The sequence below is a fragment of the Panthera leo genome, chromosome C1 (genome assembly GCF_018350215.1).
Source record: "Panthera leo isolate Ple1 chromosome C1, P.leo_Ple1_pat1.1, whole genome shotgun sequence".
In the NCBI taxonomy this organism is placed as follows: Eukaryota; Metazoa; Chordata; class Mammalia; order Carnivora; family Felidae; genus Panthera; species Panthera leo.
Genome location: NC_056686.1, coordinates 122,999,059 through 123,025,247, shown reverse-complemented (window position 1 = coordinate 123,025,247; position 26,189 = coordinate 122,999,059). Strand labels below are relative to the sequence as shown.

Here is a 26,189-nt window from a genome sequence, read left to right as displayed (position 1 = left end):
AGTGAATAAGAGGTGAAATTCAGTTTATATACTGATGGGATTCATGACATGCTAACCGAAAATATGGCACCTTGGCATACTGAGTATTTAAAGCTGAAGGAATCTGAGAAAGAGTATGTGCAGGAAGACTTTCTGACTTTTTCCTAAAGCAGGTCATAAAACCCTCATGTGAGAGGTGTTCCCCTTTACGGAGGAAAGGAATAGCCTCATCTCCAAGGTACCCAAGAAGAATCTAAATAAATAAGCTTTGCTATTTCCTCCAGTTTACTACATTTAGCTCATACACTTTTTGGTCCTGACACGGTTTTTCCATGACTGTCCACTCTTCAGCAAACCTAGAAACACTCAGGTTTAACAATTTCTTTGAGTCTTCATTTCCTTATAAAGAGTCCCGTGTCACATAAAACTTATATCATCTGTCTTTTGTCATAGAGGCTCCAGCTAAGCATTTAGAAGAGTAGAGTAAAAAAAAAAATACTTTCTGTCCCTGCAATACCATGTTAAAAGGGAATGGGGAGGGCAGTGGGGTACTTCTGAGGGAACAAATGACTTCTTAGAAGGGGTCAAGAGACAGGATGCATGAGGCAGCACAAATGATTTTTTTAAAGGTAAAGGGGCCCTTAGGAGATTAGGTAGGAGACTTGACAGTTTTCTGACAATGTCTGTCTGGGTGTGGTGCCCACTCTCTCTAAGAAAAGAAGATCAGAGTTACTTCCTGGGAGAGGATTTATGACAATTGAGTTCTTTGGGGAGGCTCTGCTTTTAGACAGATAAGGGATTTCAGGAACTCAGATGCCTTCAGCTCAAAACAATTCTTTTGCCAAAGTGGCACATTCCAGGAGTGGCATATCCTGATCTCCTTCACTATGAAAAGATTGTTTTTCCTATTTACAAAGTTAGTATTTTCTTCATTTTGTACATTACTTCTGATTTTTTTTGAACATCAAATTACCAAAATGTCTTCAAGTGAACTTTGACCCTAATCCTAGGAGTTGAATTAGCTGGAAAGGGAGGACTTCTCTATGTCAAATCTGTGAGAAACCTCAGAAAACACCCGGCGCAGAGGTTTCCCAAAGTTTTGTCCTGGACCACTGTCTCCCAGTGAAAGCTGTCATGGACAGCCATTATGCAAACCTGATAAACCGTTCAGGGCAAAGCTGCGGTCTGGGGTGGGATCTTGGAAGGAGACCCCAAGGCTCTAACCCTGCACCATCCCCTTTCCATTTCTTTTTTTTTATTATTATTTTTTAAATGTTTATTTATTTTTGAGAGAGAGAGACAAAGCACAAACAGGGGAGGGGCAGAGAGAGAGGGAGACACAGAATCCAAAGCAGGCTCCAGACTCTAAGCTGTAAGCAAAGAGCCTGATGCGGGGCTTAAACTCTCGGACCACAAGATCATGACCTGAGCCAACGACAGAACCGACTGAGCCACCCAGGTACCCCTCCCCTTTCCATTTCTACCAGAGATCAGTTGGCAGCAGAGAATAGGTTGCAAACCATTGATCTAGCTCAGGGATTTCTAAACTCTTCTGTGAAGGATAGAGAGGAAATATTCTAGGCTATGTGAGCCAAGAAGAAAAATGGAAGATATTATGTAGATACTTACATGACCATTTAAAATATAACCATTTACCACTGTAAAAAATCATTCTTAAATCAGGGTCACACAAAAACTAGGTGGAACGAAAGACAAATGCTGTAGATTTCACCTATACGAATATGCAGAACAGTCAAAATCATTGAGAGAGAAAGTCCAGTGGTGGGCGCCAGGAGCGGGGAGCGGAGGTAATGGAAAGTTGGTGTTTAATGGGAACAGAGTTTCAATTTTACAAGATGAAGAGAGTGCTGGAGACAGTGCACAACAATATGAATCTCCTGAATACCACTCAACTGCACACTTAAAATGGTTAAGATGGTAAATTTTATGTTCTGTGTATTTTACCACATTTTTTTTTATTTTTTTAATGTTTATTTATTTTTGAGAGAGTGAGGGAGCATGAGCAGGGGATGGGCAGAGAGAGAGGGAGACACAGAACCTGAAGCAGGCTCCAGGCTCTGAGCTGTCAGCACAGAGCCAGACGTGGGGCTTGAACTCAGGAGCCATGAGATCATGGCCTGAGCTGAAGTTAGACGCTTAACTGACTAAGCCACCCAGGTGCCCCTATTTTACCACAATTTTTAAGAGTTGACAGGAGGGGTGCCTGGGTGGCTCAGGCGGTTGAGCATCTGACTTTGGCTCAGGTCATGATCTCAGGGTTTGTGATTTCACAAACCGCATCAGGCTCACTACTGTCAGTGAGGAGCCCACCTGGGATCCCCTCTCTCTCTCTCTCTCTCTCTCTCTCTCTCTCTCTCTCTTTCTCTCTCTCTCTCTCTCTCTCCTCCCCCTCGCCCACTCGTGCTCTCTCTCAAAAAAAAAAAAAAAACAAAAAACACCACAAAGGAGGGGTGGTGGTTGGCAGGAAGAGAAGCCCCAGGATGTGATTATGCTAGTGGTGACACTTAGCTGTATGAGAGGCCACCTGGGTTGAGGCCAGACACTGAGACCCTGAGACAATAAAGCAGCCTGGAGTCACTCCACCTTCAGCCTTTTGTTGTTTAAACTTGTGAGTGAGATGCTTTGCTATTTGCAAGTGAAAGCATCCCAGCTTATAGAGCATTCAGTATATGCTCACTATTAACATTTTATATTAGCTATTCTTCTGCTCCCTCTCTCCCTTTCCCCAAAGCTTCCCATTCCTGGCCTTTTACCTGAACCTTGGACAGCTACCTTCCAAATCTGTGTGCTTTGTGATCACGTCTGAAGGCCTGACTTTTCACCTGTTGCCTGTCATGTGTAGAAAAGAGTGGTAGCTATTGCCTCCTCTCCCCCCGTCTGCAAACACTATCCCCACTTCTTTGCTAGGTAGCTCTATCCACATAGAGGTCTCTTGGACAAAATTGTGGGCACATGATTGAGGGCTAGTCAACCGATATCCTCCCCAGGACTTTGACCGAAACTATTGGGGAGAAGGCTCTGTCTCCTGGGGTCTCCAGGAGCTGCTAGTGGCCCCAGTCCCCCGGGCTCCATCACTGTGGCTGGAGTCACCCTGGAGATGGCCACACTCAGCTCTCAGACAGCTCCCATGTGCCCCATCCAAAAGCTGCCCACGTGCCTCAAGGATATGGCAACTCCATGACTTTGAACACAAATGAACAGAAGTAGGATTAATTTTTACTTGAAGCCATGAGCTAAACGTAGAAGTTTCCTGGGGAGTTACCAGTCTTGAGCCAAGAATAGTGTGGGCTCAGGAAGAAAGTTCACACTCGACTATGATTCTTTCATCAATTTCATTACTATCAGCATAGCCTTTTGCCACTGCTGTTGCTTCTATCCTTAGAGAAATGGGAGAGGGTGGACAAAGAAAATAAAAGAAGTCCCAATTTTGAAATAAAATGGGATATATCTACTTTCCACTAAGTCTCCTCCCTGACCATCCCTTGCATCAGTTCTGCTCCTCTGAGAAAAGATGTATTAGAGGATGAAGGAGAAAGGGGGAGGGGTGAGTTCAAGGCAAGATGCACTCTGACACCTGAGAACAAGAGAGGTAAGGATGGGAAGGAAGGAGCATTATACCAACAGTGGGGTTCTGAGAAAGCTTCAGCCAGGCTGGTGCAGAGCCCCAGGACAGAGACTTCCCATCAGAAAGGTCCAACACCGAGCAGTAGGACCAGCCCAGCTCTGGGCACCTGTCATGCTCAATATTGGCTGGGGGGCAGTGTGGGGGAAGACACGGTCTCAGTGAAAACCCAAAAGAGTGGCAACTGATGACTATCCACCAGCTACCTCACACAGCAGGTTCTCTGGCAGGGAGGTCTGAATGGTACACCTCCATGCCAACTACAGCTGTGCCCCAATACTGCTGCCTCCCCTGATTCCCAAATGCTGTATCTCTGCTGCTGCCCTGTCTCCCATCTTTGACAACCATAGCCTGCCCTGCTCCCTAGTTATCTTAGTTTATTAACCATTTCAACAAATACCCATCAGCAAGGAGATATAGGCAATCCACAAAGATAAATTCATTCAACTGTTATCAAGAACTTACCCCCACTGTATATGGGGATACAATGATACATCAGGTCTGTAGTTCAGGAGATTCAAAGCATAGGCTAGGGGTTCTCCACAATGGCTGCACATTAGAATGAGCTGGGAAGTTTTAAACAGGGGCTGGTAAACCGTGGCCTCCCTGCCAAATCCAGCCCACCACCTGTTTTTCTGTGACCCACAAGCTAAGAACGGTTTCTATATTTTTAAATGCTTTCACAAAAATTAAAAGAAAAATATTTCCTAACATGTGAAATTATATGAAATTCAAATTTCAGTGTCCATAAATAAAGTTTTATTGGAACACAGCCATACTCATTCGTTTATCTTTGGCTGCTTTCATGCTATAATGGCAGAGCTGGGTAGTTGCAATGGGGAAACCATATGGCCCACAAGCCTAGAATATTTACTTATCTGGCACTTTACAAAAGAAATTTGCCAAGCTCTGAGCTAAGGCACTGCAATTGTCCACAGGATTTTGCTGCTGGAAGCTTCCTGGGACATTACTGAAAGCAGCTTTGGAGGTACCCCAAACCAGGTGCAGAAGCCAGACTACATTATGGGCCCCCATGTTCCTGACCCCCTCGGGTGCCTGATAAATACTGAATCCTGCTGACCGAGAAGACAGGAAATGACAGATCTCATGTTGACAATCCTCTTTGTTGCCTGTATTTTAAGAAAAGTCCAGTCTTTTAACTAACTTGAAGTAAAAAATATTCTGAACTCCTCTGGAAGGGAATGTTTATACTACTTACTCTCCTAAATAAATACATTCTTCCCTGTTCCTAGATCTGGTCCTTCAAAGCCTAACTTCACTCCCTCTGCCAATTCCTTGAGGCACATCTCCCTTTTCTTGTCTTTCCATCTTTGCTCCTCAGGTTCTACCTGGGACGTATAATCTGAACAGAACCTTTAACAATATGTAACGCTGACATAGCTTTAAAATCACAATCAGGGGGCACCTGGATGTCTCATTTGGTAGAGCGTGCAACCCTTGATATCGAGATCGTGAGTTTGAGCCCCACATTGGGGGTAGAGTTTACTTTAAAAACATTTAAAAATAAAAATAAAATAAATCATGATCATAACTTATCACATAAACATAATAAAAGGAAGGGTCTTGTTTTATTTAAATCCAATATAGATCCAGCCCTAAGAATATGGTCGGGTTGGGAAGACAGGAAATGTATATAAATAAGGAACATACATGTCATAGAGGCTTAAAATCCACCATATGGCCACCCAATACCACACACAGTGAGAGTGCACAGGCTCTCCATTCTGTCCCTTTGCTGTTTTCTGAGTTCTAAAAAGGGACTTCCAGGTCGAGCCCAGAATTGTCCCCAATACTAACAGCCCTTAACTGCTCATTTCATACCATAATTGCCTGCCTTGGTGTTCTTTGTTTTTCTCAGCAAATGATTTGGAGCTCTCTCCACTGCCATCTGCATTTTCTCTTTGTGACAGTGTGCATAGCCCTCCTGATAGAGAACTACTCTGTGTTTTTGTTTCAGTGATAATCTTTAAAAAATTTCCTTTGCCAGTTATAATAAGAAAACCTCTCTATAACAGCAATAATCAGCCTGGAAAGTGAAAAATTTCCACAGAGTCAGAGATTCGTTTTTAAGATAGCCTTTCTCAAAACAGGGTGTGAGGATGAACTTCTTTTTTAAATTGTGGTAAAATATATATAACATAAAGTTTACCACCTTAACTATTTTCTTATGTTTATTTATTTATTTTGGGAGAGAGAGAGAGCACACACACAAGCAAGGGAGGGGCAGAGAGAGGGAGAGAGAAGATCCCAAGCAGGCTCCATGGCATCAGCATGGAGTCCACTGTGGGGCTCAAACCCATGAACCCTGAGATCATGACCTGAGCTGAAATCAAGAGTTGGACACTCAACTGGCTAAGCCACCCAGGTGCCCCTACCACTGTAACCGGTTTTACATGTACAGTTCAGTAGTGTTAAGTACATTCATTACGTTGTGCAACCAATCTCCAGAACTCTTTACATTGCAAACCTGAAATCCTATACTTGTTAAACAACACAATGCCCAGCCCAGCCCCTGGCAATCACCACTTTACTTTCTGTTTCTATGAATTTGATTACTCTAGGTTCCCCATATAAGTGGAATCATAGTATTTGTCCTTTTGTGACTCGTTTCTTTAACTTAGAATAACATCCTCAAGGTTCATCCACACTGTAACACATATTAGAATTTCCTTCATTGTTTTTATTTTTGTATTCTTTTTTTAATGTTTATTTATTTTTTAGAGACAGAGAGCCAGCTGGGGAGGGGCAGAGAGGGAGACAGAGGATCCAAAGCAGAATCCGTGCTATCAGCACAGAGCCCAATACAGGACCTGAAGTCACAAATTGTGAGATCATGACCCAAGCAGAAGTCAAACGCTCAACCCACTGAGCCACCCTGGTGCCCGTCCTTCATTTTTAAGGCTGAATAGTATTCTGTTGCATGGATATATCACAATTTTTTATCCAATCATTTGTCAGTAGATGCTTAGATTGCTTCCACCGTTGGACAATTGGGAACAATGTTGCTAAGAACATGGAGGTACAAATCTCTTGGAGACCCTCCTTCCAGTTCTTTCTGGTATATACCCAGAAAGGGAGTTGCTGAATCATATGGTGAATCTATGATTAACCTTTCTGAGGAACCTCCATACCGTCTTCCATAGTGGCTATACCATTTTACATTCCCACCAACAATGAACAACTGTTCCAATTTCTCCACATGAGGAAGAATTCTTGGGGAGGCATCTGTCTTTTCTATAATTGGATGTGAGGTGTAATGTAAAAATGCATATTTTCCCATGTGAACATGGGAATATGGAAGTGCTTAAAGAATCCATCAACACCAAGAAGACTGGAATGCTTAGAGTCCTCAAGGACTTTAAAATCTTAATTGTTGGTGGTAAGTATAAAGATATATTAAGAAGTGTTGGGATGGAAATATGAGCCCTGGAAAGGCTAACCTAAGAGGTCTCTTTTTTAAAACTCTAGCTATTCATCATGGTGGTGGGCAGTTATGGGAGAAGATGGAGGTGGTGAAGGAGGTTGGAGGAGGTGAGATACAAACTGAAAGAGCCCATCAATAATCTCTTCTCTAACCACATTTGAGTCAGGGTATGGCGGGAAGTGACAAAATGTCACCATACACCATGACATCAACAAAATCTACAATATGTACATCTGGACATTTTCTGTAGCTGAGGGGGCCTTTTTCCCATAAAAAGGGGGAATTGAGTCTCTCTTACCAGAAATAATAATACAAAGTAGAAAGTGGGCAGTGACGCAGAAGAAAAATGAATTAATAAAGGGAATTATTTGTTGAGTGCTTTCCCTGTGCCAGACACCATCCTAGTACTTTTAATATGGTTAGTTTTGCTCACCTCAAACCTCCAGGAGGACACTGATTATGCTCATCTTATGATGAGAAAAGAAAATGAAGGTACAGTGATCAAAAGTAACTTGCTCAAAGAAGACAGATCACTAGCAGGTGTCCAGGAGCACCTAGCAGAGCCCAGATGTCTAACATGTCACATCACCTCCCACAAGAAGACTTGGTGGTGTTCAGAGGAGGAGGCCTTACCTCATGGTAGGGTAGTCAGGGAAGTCTTCATGGGTTGTGAACGATGACAGATTTTTAGGCTTTGGATGATTAGAAATTAGGAGAGAAAAACATTCATAATGAAGGAATAAACATAAAAATGGCAAACAATTATCTTTTTCTCTCTGGTTTCTTTTTGAATACAAGAGGGAAGTGGGACCTCTCTTCCCAGTGCCCATGACAATTCTTTGCTCATTTGAGGGAAGCAGGTGACCTACAGTCGTAGTGCCAACACAGAACAGAACTGAGATATACTAGAGATCGCATTGGAAAACAGCTTGGAAGCCTTCACCTGGACTTTCCAGTGATTTGAACTGATGCATTTGCGTCTTTTGGTTAAGGTAGTTTGAGGTTTGTATGTTCTAACTCGCCGATGAAAGAGCACTGAAGAACATAAGAACCACCAAAGAACAGAAAGCAACCAGTTATGATAGGAAAATTCCACTCCAAAGTCTTCAGCACAGAACACATCCTCCATCCCCTCCTGCTGGCCCCACCTAGCCTGGAATTGGTGCTTGACAAGGGAAGTTGCTTTGGGCATGACAAGGAGAAAATGTAAGGAATTCCTGGGACATCCCAGCAATGGCTGAGAAGCAAACAAGCACACCCTTCTTTCCTTAGGCTTCCAGAAGCCATCCTGCTAGTGGGGCCTATTTGCCAGGCATGTCCCCAAATCAGACAGGTTCAGAGCAGCCATACCCTGGCAAGCAACTGCAAAGTTGACGATACACATATTTAATTCGGTATTGACATTAGTTTTTACATTAATGAAAGGAAAAGGTATGCCCTCTGGGAATATTTTTAGAAACACTTAAGAGAACAAAGCACATGATGGACTTTGTTGAGAGAAAAAAAAATGAAATGGAAAACCCACAATCTTTTCAATGCTCTGGTTCTCAAAGAGCGATCCCTGGGTGACAGCATGAGCAAGATCTGGGAATTTGCTAGAGATGCAAATCCTTGGGTCTTGGCAATCTTTATTATAACAAACCCTGCAGGTGATTTGATGTCCATTTGAATGCATTTGGGAACCACAAGAAAATTTTTTGTGTGTGATTCCTTCCATAAACACATCTTTGTTTTTTGATGCTCTATGTTTTAAGACAGTCTGATTCTGCATCAAACAAACATATTATTACATTTCACAGACGGAAGTGTTAAGGCTAGTTGGGAGCAAAGGAGTCCTGCAAACATTCCCTTTTGCAGCTCTCTCAATTTATTCCAGTACCCCTATTGCATACAACAGGCACAGCTCCAGGAATGTCAACAGCTGGGGAGGACATTTCTAAATGTCTATCTTTCTGCTCAAGTCATCAAAAGCAGGACTATCAGTCCTTCACATTTTAGGGGAAACATTCCCTCCCCCTAAAGGCAGGGACATTAAAAAGTCTCTGTAGTAGTACATGAGCAAGAAAAAAAGCACAGTATTTTTCCAGTAAGTTGTGGAAGAAACAGAATTGGGACGGAAGTGGAGAGGAAAGGCTACAAAAACAGGGAGGGAGTGTTCAATTTTAAAGTTGAGGAAATGTCTCTTAACTCCTTCCCTTCCATTCAGTATCAACTCCCAACCCCTCAAAAGAAGGGACTTTGGAAGGGAACGGCAACCTACGGGAGCCTAAAGATGAACAAGTTAAAAACAAAGGTGGGGTCCAACTTAGGGTTTTAGAATCTCTGAGGGAAGGAAACCAAACCAGATTCCCCGAAGCAAGATGGTGGCTCTCTCTGACAGGCAGCACTGGCTTTCGGGCTTTCCTGCCATCTCTCAGAGCCCCCCCACCCCACTGTCCTGTATCTGTCATCTTTGATTTTCTTTCTGGATGGAGCAAAAAAGAGGCTCTCTCATTCTCATTCTGCTCATTGCCTCCCTAGGAGCAATGCCAGGGTTTTGCTATGGAGACCAAAAAGTAAATCTTCTCCTTTCTCTACTAATGTGTGGAAAACTGAGGTAAAGGTAGATCACTAACTGTTTTGGCAGGTCGGTACCCACCTTACAGATGTGTGACTCGGCACACAAATCAGTGGAAATCTAATAGAAATAAAAGACAATGCATTCAAAATGGTTTTCCGATAAACAGCCCAAGTTTAAGGATAAAAGAGGTACATCTGATTGACCACCAAATTCCAGTCAGTTCCCCTCACTCCATGCCACCATCTGAATACCCTTGGGCTGCCTACAAAATGGCATCAATCAGCCAAGGTCAGTCAGTGCCAGACATACATCCCTTAGCTGGGCTGAGCAGGCTGGCCCCATCTTACCTTCAGAGGGAGGTAAGGTGATTCAAACAGCCCCATTCCTGGAGGAGGAGTTGGGACCCTTGCCCCCTACCATTAGCCCCACCAAGGTGGTACCATGGGAAGAGGACAAGCACTCCTCTTCCTTCTAAATCAAAGCTGAACAGCACCCACACTCACAGACTGTCACCTCCTCTGATGGAAGTAACCAAGCTTTTCACCTCTCAAAGCTTTTCTGAGCTTTTAACTATGCACATATGGACAGAAATTGGCAATTTCTACCTTCACAGTCTTGATGCTGGGTTCCCTCCCCAAATGAGTGTGGCTGTGACCTTCTCTGTTCCTCCAACTTCCTGTCAAAATGGCTGTCTCCCACTAGGGAATGAGCAGAGCTCCCTAAAGTGTTCCCGGATGTTTTGTGCCTTGGCAGAAGGGATCAAGTATAAAGTGTTGGCTTCTAAAAAGAGGCTGGGCCGGAGTTCATGGGCATGGCCATATCCCAACTCCACCAAGGCTTTGGTGCTATTGTGACAGGGCAATGGCTGCTTTTCCTCACAAGACCTCCTTGCCCAGTGGAGAGATCCTGGTCCCTCTGGCTTCTTCCAGTTCCTGCCACATCTCAGCGCCTGGAACAGACCTCCACAGTGGCCCTCTCTGCCTTATCTTTAAGGATGCAAGACACACTGACTCAGAGTATAAGCCAAATTTTTTATAAAGGGAAAGACAAATTTTAAAAGGGAGGGAGAATGAACCCATGGATTTTTTTCATCCTTTGCTGCCACTGAACTGCACAAAAATAAAGGTGATCAATTTCCAGGCCTCCTGGATATGATCACAACTTGCCTTCTGCCTGGAAACTCTGCCTCCAGAGTGTTATTGAAAAAAGAGAGAGAAAAAAGGATACCAAAACCCAATTGTCCCTGGAGAAGGGGGCTGTCTCCAGATGGCTCTGGGCAGGCAGTGATGGGGTGGAAGGTGCAACTGCCCCAAGCAGATTCTCGCCTGAGCTGGCGACAAGAGCCACTCAGCATCCTATCGCACTGTCATCAATCATGAACGTGGAAAAACTTTCAGTGCTAGAGTTTATTATCAACTCTTAATGAAAATATATGGGTTTCACAAAATAGTCTGAAAAGTGCACAGTGTCTGAATGTGAAATGGCAGAATTGTTTGATTAGGTGCTAGGGCAAAAGTGATTGCCTGACTATAGCTGGGAGCAGTGAGGAGCCACACCATGGCACCGTCAGAAGATAATGACGTCTTTGCAGCTCCAGTATGGATGGGAGCAGCCTGCTCTATGAGGTACCAAGAGGCTAGGCTCACATAAAATTCATAAAAATAAGCAGGCTTTTATGTGGAATACTTGCCTGGCTCTGCAAAGAGCCCTCGACAATACAAGTATCATTCAATCCTTCCAACCAGGCAGAACAGCTGGAAGCATTATCCTCATTTTACAAATGAGAAAACTGAGACTCAGGGTCATTAAGTAACCTGACAGAGTCTCACTAGGATTCAAACCCAGGTCTGTGTGGTGCTAAAAGCCTGGGTTCCTAATAAGGAAGTGGTGCTTTTCCTGTAAAGGGCCGGAGATAGTTGGGTTTGTGTCTTTACAATTCTTTAAAAAAGAATGAGCTTAGGATGGGCTTTGTTCTGTGACAGTACGAAACCAGGTCACCTGCCAGATTTGGCTCACGGGCCCTGGTTCGCTGAGCCCTGCTTTTAATCATTGTACCATGCTTCCATCTGACTTGCAACTTTGGGCAAGCACTTCTCCTCTGGGTTACAGGTGCTTCTGTGGAATGGGTCGAAAAGCAAGCACGAAATGGGAAACTAGGAAATGGGAGAGTGGCCTTAAGTCAACTTCCCAGCACTCTGGGAATCTTAATATTTGCCACAGTAACTACACCAGGGGTGTCTTCCTGGTTTTCCTTTAGGTAAATCCTTCCCAAATCCAAGGGTGTGATCATCAAACAGCAAGTGGCTTCAAATCCTTTCTCGAACAGGGTGAGTCTAATTGAATAAACATAAACAAACAGTACAAAATAACGCCTAGCTTATTGTGAAAAGAGGGACATAATTTACTAACTTTAATCTACAACTTCTCACCTTTAATGACTTTAATGGATAAGGCCAATTTTAAACTCAGGAAGCATAGGATAAAGAAAGGCACTAATTCATTGAATGTTTAGTATGTGCATCTTATCTTGAATTGCTCTCCCTCTACCTTCAGGGGTGACAGAGCTCTTTCAATCATAATATTGGTTGAATTTTTAATTTTAAGGATGATTTTTCCCCATCCTCACATTTATGTTCTCAACAGATGAACTGGGTGGGGGTGGGCAGAGAGAAAAGTACTTCTTCAATCATCAAACTCTGTTCCTTCAGTCTGAAAGAGCCAATTTAAGAAAATAGATGATCAGAGGAATGTTGGTTGTCTTAGGCCCATATTTGTGAACAGATCACTAGCAAAAGGGATGGAAATTCCAGGCCTCTCTTCCGGAACTGAGGTTGTTTGGGGGCCAGGTTAGGTTTGCTTTGGTTAAGAAATTATCTTGACATCTTCATGTTTCATGTCTCTTATGGTCCACTGGGGACTCTGCTCAACATCATCCACACAGTGGGACCCAGACTGGAGAAGCCACTACAGTCTGGAGCAATGCTGGTCACGATAGTAGAGGAAAAGAGAGTTCTGGAACATCTAGCACTGACAATTCAATTCTTCAGCCTGGAAGTAACATATATCACCTCCATTTACAACCTATCAGCCAGGACTAAGCATATTGCCCCACTCAACTACAAGGGAACCATGTGCCCAGGAGAGAGAATCAGAAACATTTGGAAATAGCACCAGTAACTACCACAGGAATCAGTCAGTGCTACTACATAAAAGGGAGGAAAGGGAATGAGTGTTGAGAAAAGCCAAGCATATTCTATATTACCAGTTACAGAGAAAGAAATAGAAGTTCAGAGAGAAAAATAAATATCCCAGAAGAGAAAAAAGAGACCATGAAAAGACCAGCCTAGTAGGTCTGACATTTGAATAACAGGAGTTCCCAGAATGAGAGAACAAAGAAAATGGAGAGAAGGAAATTACTCAAGAAAGTAATTCCAGAAGATTTCTAAGAACTGAAAGCATGTATTTCTATATTGAAGGAAATTGTCAAATGCCAAGTGTAAAGACTGAAACGATATCATAGCAAGGTATTAGCACCCTAAAATTCTGGAACACCAAAGAAAAGACTCTATAAGCTTCCAGAAAGAAAAGTTCAAAACCTAGTTTCATATGAATGATTTGTATACAAGATTCTGAATGGTATGAGGTTTCTCAACAACACTGCTGAAAACAAGATGATAATGGGTCAAAGCTTTCAAAGCTAACCTTCTATACCCCATCAAATTCTCAGTCAGCTGTCTGGGTAAAATAAAACATAGCCCAGATGTGCAGAGCCCAGAAGATGGCGAAGGGAAGTTTCAGGGTGACAGCTTGAGAGACAGCAGCCACAGCTAGAAGTAGCCAATCCCGAATAAAGCAAGTCAGAGGGACCCAAGGTGGGTTCTTAAAGAAGATTAAATTAATAAAATGTCTAATGTTTTGAAAGAGATGTGTGTACCTGGGGGAAAGTTGAGGGTTGTACTAATATGTACATGAAAACCAAACAAATTTTTAAGTCAATTATTAACTCTAGGCAATACAAGATATTAGGCAAAAGAACAAAAATAATCACAGGCTACTACATGGATTGGGTATAATAGCATTCTCATAATCAGAATGATGCAAATCCTATATGTAGCTCAAAAAAATTACAATAGTAGCTCAAAAAAATTACAATAGAATCACATGGGGAGTGGGGCGCGTGGGTGGTTCAGTTGGTTGACCATCTGACTCTTGATTTCATCTCAGGTCATGATCCCAGGATCATGGGATCAAGCCCTGAGTTGGGCTCCATACTGAGTGTGGTCCCTGCTTGGGATTCTCTCTCCCTCTGCCCCTCTACCCTGCTCATGCTCTCTCTTTCTTCTCTTTAAAAAAAAATTAAATTTAAAAAGTTGTTTTTAATTTTTAAAATTACTCACATGGGGAAGATGAAAGACTGGGTGGCAGGGGTTTGTGTGATGGAGGCAGAACAGTGAACATGAGCTAAATCTTTATCTTCCCCCATACCAGTCAATAGATAATGGCTAAAACTGGGTGGAAATTTTTAAAAACAGTACTGTAAACAGGGTATTTAGAGATATAGAAGTAGATGCTGAAGAATCAACTGAAATAGTTGAAGTGGTCGCTTGAGGAGCAGGGAATGGTGACAGATGCACAAGGGATGGCTATTTTTTGCAATAAGAACTATTTGATTCTGTGTACCACACACACTTTGATAAAATAAAAACCAAAATTAAAAAAAATACTAGAGAGGAAATAATAGACTATTCAATAGAGTATTGTAATCCGAAGATGTAAAAGATCTGTATGCTGAAAACTACAGAAAACTTATGAAAGAAATCGAAGAAGACACAAAGAAATGGAAAAACATTCCATGCTCATGGATAGGAAGAAAAAATATTATTAAAATGTAAATACTACCCAAAGCAATCTACACATTCAATGCAATCCCACTCAAAATTGCACTAGCATTCTTCTCAGAGCTCAAACAATCCTAAAATTTGTATGGAACCACAAAAGACTCCAGATAGCCAAAGTAATGTTAGAAAAGAAAACCAAAGTGGGAGGCATCACAATCCCAGCATTTAGCCTCTACTACAAAGCTGTAATCATCAAGAGACTATGGTATTGGCACAACGACAGACACGTAGACCAATGGAATAGAACGGAGAATTCAGAATTAGACCCACAAATGTATGGCCAACTAATTTTTGACAAAGCAGGAAAGAGTAGCCAATTGATAAAAGACAGTCTCTTTAGCAAAGGAAACAATCAACTAAAGTAAAAGGCAACCGATGGAATGGGAAAAGATTTATCAGATGTATCAGATTTTATCTGATGTATCAGATAAAGGGTTAGTATTCAAAATCTATAAAGAACTTACCAAACTTAACAACTGAAAAACAAATAATCCAGTGAAGAAATGGGCAGAAGACATGAATAGACACTTTTCCAAAGAAGACATCCAGCTGGCCAGCAGACACATGAAAAGACGCTCAACATCACACATCGTCAGGGAAATACAAATCAAAACCACGTTGAGATACCACCTCACACCAGTTAGAGTGGCTAAAATGAACAACTCAGGAAACAACAGATATCGGCTAGGATGTGGAGAAATGGGAACCCTCTTCCACTAGTGGTGGGAATGCAAACTGGTGCAGCCACTCTGGAAAACAGTGTAGAGGTTCCTCAAAAAATTAAAAACAGAATTACCCTACAATCTAGCAATAACACTACTAGGAATTTATCCAAAGGATACAGGAATGCTGATTCATAGGGGCACATGTACCCCAATGTCTATAGCTTTCAACAATAGCCAAATTATGGAAAGAACATAAAAGTCCATCAACTGATGAATGGATAAATATGTAATTTATATGTACAATGGAATACTACTTGGCAATGAGAAAGAATGAAATCCTGCCATTTGCAACAATGTAGATGGAACTGGAGGGTATTATGCTAAGTGAAATAAGTCAGCCAGAGAAAGACAGATATCATATGTTTTCACTCCTATGTGAAACTCGAAGACTTAACAGAAGACCATGGGTGAAGGGAAGGGGGAAAACAATGTAGTTTCAGACAGGGAGGTAAACCATAAGAGACTCTTAAATACAGAGAACTGAGGGTTGATGGCAGGGGAGGTGGAGGAGAGGGGAAAATGGGTGATGGACATTGAGGAGGGCACTTGCTGGGATGAGCACTGGGTGTTGTACATCAGCGATGAATCACAGGAATCTACCCCCAAAACCAAGAGCACACTGTGTGTTAGCCAACTTGACAATAAATTATATTTATTTAATTTTTTAAATTTTTTTAATGTTTATTTATTTTTGCCAGGGAGAGAGACAGAGCATGAGCAGGGGAGGGGCAGAGACAGGAAGACACAGAATTTGAAGCAGGCTCCAGGCTCTGAGCTGTCAGCACAGAGCCCGACGCGGAGCTCAAACTCACAGATCACGAGATCATGACCTGAGCCAAAGTCAGACACTCAACCAACTGAGCCACCCAGGCGACCCTGACAATAAATTATATTTAAAAAATAAATAAGTAAGTAGTGTTGTAACAATAGAGGAGAAATTTAAATCATTGACAGTCTCTTCTGCTACAACAGGAATCTCTATCACACAAATTAGCTCAAACACTAGTGGTAAATAAAGAAATCAAGTCAGTATCATGTGGAACTAATTTTCAGAGTCAGTGTTTCCCACCAAGCTTAAGTGTTTGCAGTCAAGTACTAGCAGCTGACCACAACATATGCTAAAACACCTCCATACACAATCTGCAAAGGAAGGCTATTCTGTACACAGTGCCTGTTCACTCTACGTTTTTCTCCTGGCTTAGTTTGATAACAAGCTCGTTATGAGGTTCCCCCAATCTTTGTACACTATCCATTATTGCTGTACTTAGCAGCCTCAATCTTTTCTCACTCCCCTATCAGGCTATGCTCATTTTTGATTTCTTAGGTAGAGTTCTATATTTGTTATAATATATCATTATTTATTGCACAATTAAACTGTCTTTTAAACTATGCTGGTAGCTTTATTAGGATTCTTACTGTATTTTTAGTACTCTGGTTATAAAGCAACTTAGGTTTTGAGTGTTCTTCCCTTGACTTTATTTTTTTTCCATAAGCCCTGCCCTTTTTAGTGTATGATTTTGCAGAATATGAGGGTTTTCAGGAAAATTTTATTGTGTTATAACAGAAATGCATGTACGTACTATCATATACAAATGATTTAAATTCTAAGCATTCTTTTAAGTTATAAAAAAAACTGAGCAGTAGACAGAATTCTGAGATGACCCCCAAGATTCCCCTAGCCTGGTATAACAAACCCTGTATTGCCTCTTCCCCTTGAGTGTGGATAGGACCTGTGAATATGGTGAATATCACTCCTATTACAAGTGGCAAAGGCAAAGAGATTTTTGCAGATATGATTAAGAACATTAACCAGTGACTTTGAGGTAATCAAAAGGGAAATTACCCTGAGTGGGCCTGCCCTAATCAGGTGAGCCTCTGGAAGACAATGTAGAGGTCAAAGACATGATGCCTCAGAGATTCTCTGTCTGGCCTTGAAGAAGCAAGCCACCATGCATTCCACTGCTGCAAAGAAGTGAATTCTGCCAAGGGAGCCTGGAAGATGATGCTGAGCGTCAGATGAGACCCCAGCCCCAGATGATATCTGAATTGCAGCCCTGTGAGACTGAGCAGAGGACTCAGCTAGCCAGGCCTGGACTTGTGATCCAGAGAAATCCAGTAATAAATCTATGTTCTTTATATCTGCTATGTTAGCAGTAATGTCACACAGCAATAGAAAACTATACATATAGAAACAAGTTATTTTGAGTCCTCCTACTCCTTTAATTATCTTAGTTTGAAGTGGAATTCCCCACAGAAGACAAGGAGCCCAGAATCCATAAGAAAGAATTTTGAATGGTTGGATTTCCTAATATTTTAAGCTGCTAGATGATAACAGTCACCATGAATAATTTCAAATGCCAATACCATGCGAAATGAAAATATTTCCAGCACACATAGCTTAATCACAGAGGGTATGGACTCAGCTGTGAATAGAGAGACCCACAGTCTCTGTCATGACATAAGCCATCATGTGTACAGCCCTGTGATAGGCATGATGAAGGGCAGGGGCAGGCATGGATGATGCAGAATATACTGAAAGCTTTTCTTACCATCCTGACTGAGAAGCCGAGTCAGAGTTGGGCTCCCGGTATCTCGAATTCAGAGCTGGAACTTCAAGTGTGTTTTTCCATAGAAATAATGACTTAGTAGCCTATTGGATCTAGAGCATAGCAGACACTCCATCTGCAGGTGGGCATAAAGGAAATCCCCCTGCAACTCCAACCAGAGGTGGTGAGAAGTGAAACTTTCTGCTCAAGTGACAGGAATAAATTCCCTACAATAGACAAGGACATTAGAGCCACACAGCCATTTGACTTTTCTTTTTCACCTAAAATTCAGTAATATTTAAATGCACTGGAATGTACACGATAGGGACCCCCAGTTAACCAGAGATTTGGCATGGTATCTCTTCCTTCTATTCAAGGAAGATATAAATCTAATAGAAAACAAAATCCAATATCTAGGCTTGGTTGTTTAAAACATGCCTCTTCAAGAAAAGTCCTGGGTACAGTATACACTCTTTTGTTTTCCTCCATATTCACAATGACAGCCTGAACTGTGAGTTTTAATGATCACAACAATCACCCCAGAAATTTGGACAAATGTAATCAGCAAAAATTAACTTCTGCTCCATGGATTGTATTTATGAAGGCAGGACACCAGACACAAATATTTAGGAGAGATTTTTTTTTTAACACTGTCAGTTATCTTGGGGACATACACCTAACCTTTGGAGGCTGATATTTAGGAGTAAAGAGTTATACTCCCAGACAGTTTCCCAAATGATGCCAGCGGGAGAAGCAGAATCCAGGCTGTGTAAGAACCTGCTGGGTGGCATTTCTGGAATGTGGGCTGTAAACATGTTGAACAAAAAGGAAAAGGTAATTATCCAAATAATTTAGGCTTGTTCCAAAACTCTCACATGAAATAACCAGATAATTGCAAAGGATTTATCTTATATTCTGGGAGTTTGGGGGATGTGTGTGTGAGTCATTAATATGAATTTTCCCATTGTCCACTTCCATTTACTTGTGTGGAGCTCTTCTAAGGACAAGAAGATACCACCACAGAACTCCAAGAAAGTGTGTTGGCAATGAAGCCTGCAATCACAGATACAGGCCCCACGGCCAGGAGGAACAGCACTGGCCAAATGGACAGCCGGTGACTCCTTCATTTAAAGACCATACAGATCAGACACAGCTCTTTCTGGCCCTGTCAGTGGCAGCTCTGTTTTTTAGAGCCCAATCAAGAAATTAATGGGAATCTGTAGGATGCCTCAAGACCAGCGCTTGGCAGCATGCAGGGCAATAATTATGCTCAATTACAGCCTAGCATGTGGTTTCTGGAATCATAAATATCTCACATCAAACTAATCTCTAAGGAAAAGAAGAACCTATTTTGGCTTTTTTTTGTACTGCAAAATATTAATTTCAAGTTTAGTCTCCAGAGGGCTTCCACCATTTCAGGTTTGTCACCAGTTTCCATTAATTCCGAGAATTAAGGCATTAAGTGATGGCATCCATGTCTTCAGGGAACTTCAAGGCCCATCCTGATTCAGGGATGAACCAAAGATTCTGACTGCCCCATCTTAAGGAAATGGATCTCCACCGAGGTATGATGAGAAAAAAATGGAACCAAAGCTCAGAGGTGTCCACACAGAAAATGCCCTCATTCGGTAGTGAGTTCATTTTAATTTTAAGGTCTCAGCCAAGCCTGCTCATTTGTTCCTTCTTGTGATCACAAACTCACCAGCTGTTTTGTAAAAGAATAGAGGAAGCCAAGCCAAACAAAACAAGAGAAGCAGAGGGACAGCAAGGTGGGCAGATGCAGAGGCATGTGCTTCCTAACCAGAGGCAGCCTTCTCCCTGACTGAGACTCTACGCACCCAGGAGCGAGTCCAAAGGCTGAGTGAGGGCTGACATGCATTTCAAGAATTTATTCATGCTCTGTGATATTAATGTCTCAAAAACATTAGCTTCTTGGTTTCCATTTCTCAAAATGTGTTTATCCTGTTAAAAACAAGACAACAGGCCCCAAATGGAGTCATTCATGCTAAGCCCCACATCACCAAGCTGAGACTGAACTTAATTATAGTGTTGGCTGTCCCAGAAATGGAATCTTAAACCAGCCAATCAGGAATTGCCTGAGCAGTACTTGTTAGGTAATCTGCCCCATCAGCCTCTGCCATTCCCTAAAGTGAAGTGACCTTGCAATAACCAGTTAGCTTTTTCACCCAGCATAATTTCCTTGTTCTTGCTCCCTTCTGCCTATAAAAGTCTTTTATTTTGTACAGCACCTCAGAGCTCCTTTCTGTATGCTAGACTGGATGCTACCCAACTCATGAATCATCAGATAAAGCCAATGAGATCTTCAAAATTTATTCAGTTGGATTTTGTTTTTTTTAACAATACTCACATATCTCAAGAGATTCCAATTTGGGCTGATTTATCCAGGAAGTCCCTGATTTCTCCGTAACACTGGGAAGCATAATTCAGCCAGATGCAGGAAAGTCTGATATGGAGGAGAGGACGAGGGAGGGGAAAAACTCTGGCCAGGAAATCGACATCAAGTAAATTACACAAATGACCAGTAATATACAATGAAATAACTATAAATGTCTACAAAATTAAAAGAGCAAAATTATGGTTCTATCCTTATAAAATTGTCATAAATGAACCGAATATATTGATTATCCAAAGGGCCCCAATGTTCCATAAAATGTTATACAGATCATAACTCTATTTTAAATTTGATATAAAATTAATATGCCAGTTTTAAGCATTAAACATTTGATCTGCCTTTCTAGAATTAAGAATGAGTTGGAGGATCCATTTAGATGTCCTGAGACAAGGAAAAAAATTTCAACTTTGAATGACTGGAACATACCTTTCTTTTCTTCCATAAACCACCTACTAGCAAAGGGAGTCCCCAAATCCGACCAATGACTAAGCAAGTGCTTTGAAAAACACACCCTGCGGTTCCACAGCTCACCACTAGGTGACATGGAACATTCAAGAGGCTCAGAAAACTCAAAGGGAAGTCTAAATTTATAAGTCTGATTTGAATCTGAAAATAATTCCAGGCTAAAAGACCAAGATTTCTCATATTAATTGTTTATAAAGTAAAGCATGTCTACTATCCTTTGCCTGCTGCCCAGAGATTGTCTCTGTTTGAGGGGCCTCTAGAAAACCTTTTGTTTAAAGCTAAAAGTCATGCAGTTAGTGGCGGCTGGCTGGGGCAGCTAGGGAACAAAGACTGTCCACCTAAAAGGACCAAGAGAACCACTGTTGGGGGGATGGGGGCAGGGGGCATGTGTAATTTGGACTCCTGATACTCTTGAAAATGTGTCATTAAGGAAATCTGACTTCTGAGGTATTGGCCATGCATCAGGAAAGGCTGGTGCTAAGTACGATGAATAATTTCTCCCCCAAGTGAAATGGAGAGCTGATGTCATTGGTCTGAGGCCTCTTCTGTTCATCTCTCTTCTGTGTTCCCTAGAAAGTCATTCCCTCCATGCTGTCATGCTGCTGCTTGCTTTTCTGGTGGGCCACATTCCCAGCTTCACCCACATTGAGATCCTTTTCTCACCCCCTCCCATCAAAATTTAGTTGCCTTAGGTCCTCTTCTAGGACTAATTCCCTGCTAAGGAAGGAGGGTCAGCTAAGGCATTAATTGTTAGTAAGGGCTCATTGGGATGTCCTTAGCAAATCTCATTTGCATTTTAATAGAGGTCTTGTAGGCCTTGGTGGAGAAGTTAATAATGAGGGTTTCCTGAGAGACCAGTGAGGAAGATAAATTAGAGCACCCTGACATTCACTGCAAGGTCCTGTTCCTCTCTGGTCCATTAATGTTCTGCTCCCAAGCACTTGCAGAACTCAATTGTCTCCTGTAGCTCTAAGCACCTCCCCCAGAATTTTGCGTGTCACACCCCCTCAGGCACACCTCACATGCAAGACCTATCCCTCTTAAGAATCCTGGTGACACTTCCCTATCCTGCCGGCATGGGCCCCCTCTCCCAAGAGATACAAAGCTTAGCGAGTCCTCTTATAATTCCTGCACCATCCTTGTGGTGATAGGGCATTGAGAATCAGGCAACAGAGAAGGACAGGGAGAGAAAGGTTGGAATCTTAGACTTGGTGCAAATTCACACTCTGCTGAGAATTAAAAGATGCCTCATGACCCCCTCCCCACCTTCAATGTGCCTGAGATCGCTATAGCCTTCCCAGAGTAAGCCAGATGTGAGCACAACATTAACATCCAGGTCTCTCTTGCTGTAAGGACCCCCTTGAACACTCAAGAATTTCAATTCTTGCAAGGTTTTTCTCCCTCACTCCACACATTCCTGTAAATCCCCAAGGTCTGTCCTTACATGTGAGTGAGCACTGAGGAGACACCACACCACAGCTCTGTCCCTCTCTACAGAGAAGCTTCCACCCACAATGGCCTTGATCTCTAGTCAAGAGTGTAGATCTGTCACTAGTCTCAGTAGAGTTCAACAGGGTCTTCTGGGAAGGAAACCTCATTCTAATGATTGTATCCTCTCTAACTCACTTAAGGAGAATATAGAGAAACCTAAATATTGTGGGATTCTGGAATTCAGCACAATGGGACTCTAAGGCCACATATAGCTTTGTCCCCATATCTGGTTTCAGGGGGTGCATCAGGCTATCCTTGGAATTCTACTCTCTTACTATTTCCTAGGCACTACTAAAAAATATATGGCTTCCCATGCTGGATTCCTTTTACCCAGGACTCACCCACTCTCCCTAAATGTGGGATTCCATCAAACCTGCCTCCCACATGTCATGGAGGTTGATCTGCAAGCTGGATTCTCTACAACACCCTGACAAGGATGGCTCCCTCCCTAGAAAGGGATTGCAGGCTTCTAGAGTGACTTTATTTGGAGGTCTTGGTCCAACCCAAATGTTACTATGAAGCACCTCAGGAACTAAGTCCCATATCCTCAGACAGAAATTGGATTGGTTATCAATGATGCTTTGTGAAGCTCTTTCTTACCAAAAGGTGAGACTGGCCTCAGGACATGCTCCTGTAACAGCAGGGAGAGAGCCCTTCATCCATGGCTGAAGTACCATACCAGATGCTTCAATGGAAGCAGGGATCAAAAGAGAAAGAGGCAGGTGATAGAGAGGGTGCCTCAGAGGCCCAGTGTGTGAATTCATTTATGGCCTCAAGTTACGGCTGAAAGCCTGAGGTCTCCAGAAGCATTTGTTGGGTATTGAGAATCACAGGGTTGTGCAACTCAGATATCCAACACTATCCAGAGGTTGTTAAAAGTATCTGCTTAAATACTGATACAGGTGACTCTTACAGAGAGCCATAGACACAAGAGCCTCCAACACATGATTCTGAGTGTACCCCGCTGAAGCACTTGCTGTAGTCTTCAACCCCAGACCCTGCTGGAAGAGGGAGAGCGCTTGGATGCCCAGAAGGAAAATTCCAAACCATCTAAGGTCACAGCTGTGACTAAGACTCTCTCCTTAACCAAGCTTTAGTTAGGCTCTTCTGGTCCCTCCCTTTGACTAGGCCTCATCCTTGGGCCCAAGACAAACCCAGTCTTAGCAAAGAATCATGTGAAACCATTCCCCATCCTTGATACCTGATCAACCTTAATATATGACCAGGTTCCTGATCACCCACCTGTCCTTGGCTTATTTTTAGCAAGAATCCTCCTACCTTTGATGTCTCCTCTTGCTAATTTCCCAGCTACTGACCCTTTTATTCAGCTTGTTGCTTATAAATCCTGACTTGTCCTCGTATTCAGAGTCGAGCTAAATCTGTCTCCCCTATTGCAGTAGAGTTGACCCTTGTTGCAGTAATCTTGAATATTATCATCTTAACTAGTGCCAGAATAATTTCTCTTTAACAGCTGAGACCCCTGACCAAGCTTTCCTGGGCAATGCCAGAAGCATTCCTGCTTTGGCCCTCAGGCTTGTAAGGACAAGAGCTGCATCAGGCACGCTATCCAGGGGTGGGTTCTGGGATTCAAAGCCCAAATAAGACATTACTAGAAACTAGGACCAGGGAAGAAGCTGTCCCCTCTGGTCATTCTCAAACCTCTACCCATGTTTCTACCAGTCTCACAACACACAAACTCTCAATGTGACATCCCAAAGTTAGAGGGAGCTGTGTCTGGAGTACCGACATGGTGAGGAAAGGAACCAGAGCTGGGTGGCAGAGGCTCTGGAGCAGACAGAGAGATGCTGGTGAATGCTCAACAGGGAGGCTGCCCAATCCACCCCTTGGTTTATGGAGACTAGCATCAATAGTGACAGCCCTGGGGACAGAGTTTTGAGAAAGAGCAGAGTGCAAAAGACTTCTGCAAAGACCACATCCTGTTAACCTCCCAGAACAAAGTTAAGGTGAGGTTGATGGAGACTTTTTGCAGGTGTGGTGAAGAACATACTAGGGAGACAGAGAAATACAACTTCTGCACACACTCTTGGAGGTTGTATTCTCCAGGATTCTTGATTGTAAGTGATAGTAACCCAGCCTATCTTAAGTGGATGGAAGGAACCTATTAGCTCATGGAATTGAGAAGTATGGTTTTTAAGTTGCCCATTTCTAATTTGTAAAATTTCTAATTTTCCCATTTTAGGCAAAATTAGATCCAAGGGCTCAAATTTTGTTGTCTGGGAATTGTTGCTCTGAGCCTACTTTCCTCTCTGTCAGCTTCATTCTCAGGCAGGCAGCCTCTCCCCTTGCAGGAGGAAAGAAGACCACTAGCTGGTCTGGGCTAACAGTCCACAGTTTAAAAATCCTAGGACAAAGAGCAAGACTCTTTTTCAATATTCTCAGCAAAAGCCCAGGCATTGACTCCAACCTGTAGAGCTTGGTCATGCGTCTGTCACTGGGCCCATCACGGTGTCCAAAAAGATGCATGCTCTGACAGGCCAAGCCTGAGGGAGGGCCTCACTTCTGAAGCCTGGGAGTTAAGGGGTGGGGGTGGGGTGGTATGAGAAATGTACTTTGAGTGGGAAGGGTTAGATCTCCAAAGGAAAATACATAATCTGTCACCCAGAGAAGGACTTCTGGACAGGCAAAACCAGCATGCACTCAATGGGCTGTGAAGCCTCCTTGCTGCCTGAATGGCATCAGAGTTAAATTCTGGAGCTCTGAAGACAGGCAGAGGGAAGTTTAAGGCCTTAGGATTTCTATTATGTGATCTCAGCAAATAGTTTCATTCCTGCGGGTCTCAGTTTTCTCACTGTGCAATGGAGATACAACCTACACTGTAGGAATGTTGGACAAGGCAATGTGTTCACTAGATGTTTGATGGGAATAGTCCTCCTTCCCAACCTCCCCCACCACTCTAGCTTGGATTCAACTGAATGAGGGTAAAGATCCTAGCTGCTTACTTTCATGGCCACTTCTCCACTCCTTGTATATACAGTAGGAACCTAGCCAAGATTTCTGGATTAAGTAAATGATGACAGAACTAATACATTTCTCCTCAGTATCAGCTCTCAAGCCTTAGCAAACAGAATTAGTCATTTCCTTCTCTTAACCTGATGGCAATTTTTATTAACTTCTCTTGTAGCCCTTATCACCAAGACTAAGAATCAGGCCTGTGTGTGACTCAACTCTGGATTCCACTGCTGGCCTCGTACCTGGCACCTAACACAGCACATGCTGCTGAGTATAAAAGACCACCTAGTCCATAAAGTCCATATATGAAGGACCCACAGCTAATGTTATCCTCAGTGGGAAAAAACTGAGAGCTTTCACCCTAACATCAGGAACACCACAAGGATGTCCACTCTCACCACTGTTATTCAACATAGTGTTGGAAGTCCTAGCCTCAGCAATCAGACAACACAAAGAAATAAAAGGTATCCAAATCGGCAAGGAGGAAGTCAAATTTTCACTCTTTGAAGACAACATAATACTCTATGTGGAAAATGCAAAAGACTCCACCCCCCCCAAAAAAAAATAGTAGAACTGATACACGAATTCAGCAATATCATAGGATATAAAGTCAATGTTCAGAAATCAGTTGCATTTCTATACACTAATAATGAAGCAGCAGAAAGAGAAAGCAAGGGATTGATCCCATTTACATTTGCACCAAAAACCATAAAATACCTAGGAATAAACTTAACCAAAGAGGTGAAAAATCCATACACTGAAAACTATAGAAAGCTTATGAAAGAAATTGAATAAGACACCCAAAAAAGGAAAAACATTCCACGCTCATGGAATAGAAGTACAAATACTGTTAAAACGTTAGTACTACCCAAAGCAATCTACATATTCCATGAAATCCCTATCAAAATAACACCAGCATTCTTCACAGAGCTAGAACAAACAATCCTAAAATTTTCATGGAACCAAAAATTCTCTGAATAGCCAAAGCAATCCTGACAAAGAAAACCAAAGCTGGAGGCATCACAATTCTGGACTTCAAGCTGTATTCAAAGCT

General features: G+C 42.4%; 1 protein-coding gene across 1 annotated transcript in view; it reads right to left on the bottom strand.

Annotated features, from left to right (window-relative positions):
- Positions 1-20,164: 20,164 nt before the first annotated feature.
- Positions 20,165-26,189, bottom strand: part of SLC35F5 (solute carrier family 35 member F5) — an 84,530-nt gene continuing 78,505 nt past the window's right edge. The window contains exon 20 of the transcript XR_006205403.1: positions 20,165-20,296. The gene's annotated coding sequence lies outside the window, so the exon portion shown is untranslated. The remainder of the gene's footprint in view (positions 20,297-26,189) is intronic.